Raw genomic sequence first — 7,214 nt, forward strand, 5'->3', positions numbered from 1 at the left:
TGTAACTAATACAAGAGGAACATGTATTAAATGTACTGTAGTAACCACTAGTGGTTGATGTATTAGGGGGAATGGCCTGTATACAAAATCCAAAAAATGTTAAGTTGATAAAATTCTTTGGCTATTTGGATAATATAAAATACAAATATATAAAAAAAGACTTTAGGGTAGAAAACTTTCGTTTTCATATGCTCATCCATAGAATTAATTACATAGGATGGTTTACTGTTGGCCTCAATTATGTGTTCACTATTTTCACCTTTTATAGATCTATGTAAGAAGATGTGGTATGAGTGCCAATGAGACAACTCTCCACCCTAGTCACAATTTATAAAAGCAAACCATTATAGGTCAATGCAAATTACTGTCTTACTGTGATTCAACACAGAGCTTTGGCTCTCACTGCCCGCCAAGGTTGAAGCTATCAGGGCCTTGAAAATTACTAGTGTAAAACCATTCAAATGGCAAAACCAACTTTATAATCTATATATATATATATATATCGTGAAACGAGAAACACTTAATATGAAACTCTTTTTAACAAACAACAACTCAGAATCCTGACTTAGGACAGGTGCAAACAATTGAGCAGGTTTAATGTTTTGATGGTACCAAACCTTTACCCTTATCATATTAAAGCAATAGTGTAACATCAAAACATTACATGCATTCATAAGATTGTGAGGCAGTGGCAGATCCAGAAATTTTCATAAGTGGTGCCTGTTCCAGTCATGCTTCAGTGATACCCTATATAATCTAACAAATGTCTCCCACACACCGGTAATCATCTTTATGGTTCAGCGATTGCTTGAAAGAAGTTTTTTTGTCAGTTATTTTGAGTGAAGGGATAGATATATTCGGTGTCTGGGATTTTTGCAAGGTATATCAGATAGGCTTCACCTGACCTCGACCTATCTTATGAACTAGTGAGCAAAGCTAAGTTTGCCCACGGTTTTATGTGGGGTTCGTGGATCTCATTCTTTAGTTTATGTGTTGTGGTACTGTCTTTCGTGTTTTGCCATGAAATTGTCAGCTTGTGTTTGCATTATGAGTTTGAATATCCCTTTGGTATTTTCCGTATCTTTTTTATATCTCATATATTTTGTAGGCATGCCTATTTTGTATATGGAATTCATCTCACTTTGTTCCTAATTTTCATAGATTATTGGTCAATTTTTATAAGGTTTGGACCGATTCTTAGATACTATAAGCAATAGATTCAGTAAGTTTGGCGATGGAATTAAAATAAGGTGTAGTACAAGTATGTCTGCCAGGTTTCATCTGACGTTGACATAATTTCATTGAATTGTAGGGGTATCGGAATTGTAGGTATTTTTAGTTTATATCAATTAGTATAAGCAGTAGATCAACTATATTTGGTGAATGAGATGATGACAAGGTGAACATATGGTTAGGGTTTATTTTGACCAAATTTTCATGGTTCTGTCTGTCAATATAAATTTTGCATGGTTCTGTCCGTCAAAATATTTTCATGGTTATGTCTATTTCTTAAAATAATTTTCGCTAAACTAATACACACTGTTGTTTATGTTGTTTATGGGTTAGCTGAAGCCGATTCCACGATTTTCTCGCTGTGTTGAAGACCCATTGGTTACATTGGGCTGTCTTTTGCTTTTTGGCAACATTTCCCTTTTTCATTCACAATTCATTGACAGGGCCTGTGTGGCTTGCACCCCCCTTTTTGTGCGAAAAATTTAGTTGATTATATATATAATCACTGGAGCGGGCACCCACTTAGGTGAGTCAGTGTGCCCCCTTACAAAATGTTCTGGATCCGCCACTGCAATTCTCAATTTTATAACTATATTTGGTGCATAGAATCATTGCACGATGGACATGTCATCTTGCAGAACTCGCATGACCTTTACCTCATCTTTATGGTAGTTTCGTTTCTCAGATAATATATAACTAATAGGCTCACAATATTTGGCGTAAGTGATCCCGTATTATGTTCAACCCCGCCACATTATTTAAAAAAAAAGTATGTGCTTGACCCGAGTCAGGAGCTTGTAATTCAGTGGTTGTCATTTCTTGCAGTATTACATATTTGTATTTCGTTCATATTTTTGTACATTTATTAGGCCGTTAGTTTTATAGTTTGAATTGTTTTACATTTGTGATTTCGGGGCCTTTCATAGCTGATTATGCCGTATGGGCTTTGCACATTGTTGAATGTTGAAGGTATGATGGATTGTCACGAAAACAATCGCCAACACTTATTTTACATTATTATTAACCATCTTTATTATCAAAGAATGTATCAAGTGCTGGTCGTTTTTCATTCACGCATATCCATCTACCATTCCGAAGTCATGTCGCTACGAAATTTCATGCCTTTATGAGAGTCTGGGTGAGGTTTATAGTACATAGATAATAATGGGACAATATTGCAGAAAAATGGATTAAAAAATTAGACACGCAGAGAAAAATAGGCAAAAAATAAAGAATAATGGGGTTGCTAAAGTATAAAGAATAGGAAATGGGAATAATCAATATTAATCCAATAGAGAAAAATAACAGAATACACGAAGGATCCCATATCAAGACCATCTTGTATTGCAGTAAACGTTTCCCCATTGGTATGATTTTTGTAAATAGCACCTAAATATAAATATACATTGAAGTTTTTAACGGCAGGTTTTTATTCCCAAGCTGGCTTTTTATTCGTCTTGAAGGACATGATATCTTAACAATTTAACGTTTTAAATGAAATATTTCACATGTCGCATACGAAAACAGTCAGTACAGTATCTGCATAACCTACTGACATGAAACCAAGCTATCCTAATTTCTAATATCGGTGGCTGCACTTCTCAGAATATTGTATACATCAACGTATTTTAAAAATTAAACAACACAGGACGACACGATTCTTTTCAGTGTCGTGAAACAAAAATTTGTCCATAATGCAGAACTTATTTGCCTTTGATACAATCGGACTAAAAATCTGAAACCCTGATACTGGTCATTCATTTTATTTTATTTTTTAAATATGAACAATCAGGCTGGAATTACGAGACACTGCTGCCACTCATTTTCTTATTTTCCACGTTGCAGCAAATGTGTACTGTATGGATAGGTAGAAGAACACATTATATAACTGAAAATAAGGTAAAGAGACTGATAGAAATCCAACAACAAGAAAAAAGGGGGTCCATACCCCAAACGCGATTAATTAAACTATAAGGCTCGTTCTTCGAAAATAATTTGAACGTATTCAATTGTCGAGTTGTTCTTAGTTCAAAAAATAATGAAAGGATATTTAAATCATTCATAAGTACTGATTGACTATACGATTACAAGTAAAATTCAAACTTTGTTAAAAGTCTATTTAAAGCTGATATATAAATCATACCTTCCGTGACATTTAATCTTTTGTAAGATTTTTAAGTACATAAATTAGGTTTATATATTCTATTTACTTATACATACTTTCATTGTACACTCTTTCGTGTAATTTTTAAATAAATAAAATATTTATTTATAAATTAAAAGATGCCAAAATTAAAATTTGGACCAAATTATTCACTTAATACATATGTAAGTTATTAAACACTCAAAACACAACTGTACGATCTCCTTGAATTTTAAAGAACATTTTCAGTCACATTGCTTAATTATTTATGTTAAATGCATAACCTATACGCCATATTGGATTATATTTTCTAATATAAAGTGCATGGACGGTTAATTTAAGAAGTATGCGTTCTAGTTACTTGGATTACGATTTATTTTACTATGCATTTTGCATTTTGAATGGCAATAATGGATAAATAACGATCGACTCGACAATTTCTATTCTCAGCACCAAACTTCTGAAGAAAAAAGTATATATTTTGTTATCTTTTGCATATTTTCTGGAGACACTTAAGGATACGATATGTGCTCCGAAAACAAGACAAACGTAACTGAATTACTTCGTATAAAAGAGGAAGGGAGCAAAGCACCATATGACCATTTGGGAGCTATGCAATTTATCATTGCCGTTATCGTTGTGTACAGTGGTTCGGTAACGGCAATGTTCATAGTGCGCATATTCCGGAAGAGATTTCTAGTTACGGAAAAACGTGATCTAGACGCCGAGACGGATAGTTTCTTAAAGACAATGCCTAAAATAAGAGTCAGGTTGGAACAAGAGAACAAACAGCGTACGATACAACAGTTAGAAAAAATGTACAGTTTTCAAGAAAAGGAGCATAAAGGGACCACAATGTTTGGGCGAAATTTGGCGCCTTTATTTGCTCTTCCAATGACTTTGGGTGGAATCGAGGCAAGTGATATTTCAGGAGAAATAGTACCACCTACAATAAATGCAAACGCATCAAAACCATTGAAATCTCCTGATCAATGTAATAATGTTAACGAAAACAATGACACTATAGTAACAATTAACGACGAGCAATAAACAGTGTACGTATAAGGAGGGTTGCACAAGACGCAAATATACTCTCGTGTCTTAGACTGATTAAAAAGGTCATCTTATATTTACAAATTAATTAGTGTAAGAATTTGGAAATTGGGACTTATAAATAACGAGTTAAACATGAACCAATCCAAATATTAACCGCTTTCATGGGGACTTGGCAGGATTAGGGGACGACCATTTGATAACCTGGCGGTGTTGAGAGGAGGATTTTCCCGGATTCATCACTTTATTTTTATTTGTTGCTACACATGCTACTTTTGCTGTAGCTTTGTCTTGCGAAAATGTATTCGCTTTTGTATGCAGTATTTTGTCCCCTGCATATTTTGTTGCAAAATATTCATTATCACCCCGTCTTGTGCAAAGTTTTTCATTTTTAATTCTCGCTGAAGTCAAATTTTTCAAATCCTCCTACTATTTAAAACTAAAGGACGGGAATGTCAACATATCATGCTGTTCATCATATAATCTGAAGTTTAAATGAAATATACGATTAAGCTTTTTTCTTGTTACTCTTCCTATGAAATAAGAATAGAAAAAGAAAACAACAGACAGCATGCACAAGACTTGAGTTTTGCAAATTCCATATAAGTAGATAATAATTCCCGTTATTCAGTCTAATTGTTTTACAGAATAGACCTTCCGCTAAATCGTGTCGCTGACGTATTTGCTCTCCGATTGACCATTTAAATATGTAGGACTCTAAAGTGCGATGGGGACGCTAAAATGCGATGGTCACGCTAAAGTGCGATGGCCTACGCCGATGGTTTGATACGCTAAAGTGCGTTTTTCCGCAAATACAACGACGAGAATGTTTGTCCAGATTAAGGATTTTTATTACACGAGAAAAGAAAGAAGAGAAGAGAAAAACAAATGATCACAATCTGGTATTTTTGGTCGTTGCTGAAATAGGTGAAATTGTAGAAATAACTTTAATCAAAACATTTACTTTCTAATTGAATTATTCAATACAAAAAAAAAAATAATTCTAAACGATTTGTTATTTCTGTTGAATAATATATACTAGCATATGTCAATTAGCCAGCAACCTAACAAACAGATGTGTAGTATCATCATACTATATGATTGCCAATACGACAACTATCTATCTTCGACCTAATGTCATTGAAATATGCAACTTTAAGTATGACCTTTAACACGGGGCATTGTCTTATAACATATTATTTTATTAAAAAACGACTTCCACTACATTCCAGATGTACTAACAATTTAACTTAGGTGATACCAGAATAAAATAATATATAGTATAAAACAATACTTCAGTGTAACCATTACACCTTTTGAACAACTATCGAACTTTAAATAAACATAAGAAGATGTAGAATAAACTATCCATTCAATCCCAAATGCCGTTCATGTATGCGGCTAATAATCATACGGCCGTCAACGTAAAGCATTGGTCCATGCCGCTACAAGCTATATAGGGTTATACAATGACCAGTGTAAAACAATTCAAAAGATAGAGACTACGGCTTGACACATAATCAAAACAATAAACGAAAATGTAATAGGAGCTCAGCAACAAATGAAAACCATTGCCTGAACCACATCCCTGTTACACCATCGGACTTTAGCGTGTCATACCATCGCACTTTAGCGTGATTTCTGATCGCACTTAAAAAAACAAACAACCATCGCACTTTAGCGTCTGACACCATCGCACTTTAGCGTAGACCATCGTACTTTGGCGTGACCAACGCACTTTAGAGTACCATCGCACTTTAGAGTCCTACAAATATAATCAGCATTATTGTAATTATTAGTGTTATATATTAGTAACGTAATGGTAGAGAGCATTTGCCTTCAGAACAGCAGCGTTCTATGTTAGACTCATCATTTTACCTTATAGGTTTAAAATAAATAATTTTATAAAATGCAGTAACGCTCTATGCTGTCGTCGAAAATATATGAGTGCTCTGTATTTTTATCGATCAGAGCAGTAATCGGTATAATTAGATATAAGAAGATGTAGTAAGAGGGCCAATGAGACAACCCTCCATTCAGGTCACAATTTGTAAAAGTAAACCATTATAGGTCAAGGAGCCTTGGCTCATACCAAACAGCAAGCTCAAAAGGGCCTTAAACCATTTAAACAGGAAAGTCAAGTGTCTAATCTATATAAAAAAACGATAAACACGTATGAACCATAACAACAAACGACAACCACTAAACATCTGGTTTCAGACTTAGGACAGGTGCAAACAAATGCAGCGGGTTTAAAAGTTTTAATAGATACAAACTTTCACCTAATAAAACTATAAAATTTTGAAAGATTTCAACAATATAATTATTCGTCGTTGTGTATCAAATACAAATGTGAGCAAACATATCATCACATTCACATGTTTTTTTTGCTGATTGTTTTGCCGTTTGAATGGTTCCACATTTGGTCATGTCGGCCCTTTATACGGTTTTGGTTTTGCTCATTGTTGAAGACCGCACGGTGACCACTATATGTCTTATACCTACGTCATTTGGTCTCTGGTGAATATAGTATTATTGGCAATCGTATAACATCTTCTTATTTTTATTCAAATAATATCAAACACCGATGAACTCAGGTCTAACTCCATCCCTGTTGAAATTTGTTGGTGAAAAGTATAAACAATAAGGAAAAAATATTAAAACCCACTTGATGAAAAGGTAAATACAACATCAAAACCAAGAGGTCTCTATAAAAATCATTTCTAGATTATACTCCCATACCAACTTGCATGAATTATAGTGAAAATTATGTATGATCTGTAGG

This window comes from Mytilus galloprovincialis, chromosome 12 (assembly GCF_965363235.1).
Source record: "Mytilus galloprovincialis chromosome 12, xbMytGall1.hap1.1, whole genome shotgun sequence".
Lineage (NCBI taxonomy): Eukaryota > Metazoa > Mollusca > Bivalvia > Mytilida > Mytilidae > Mytilus > Mytilus galloprovincialis.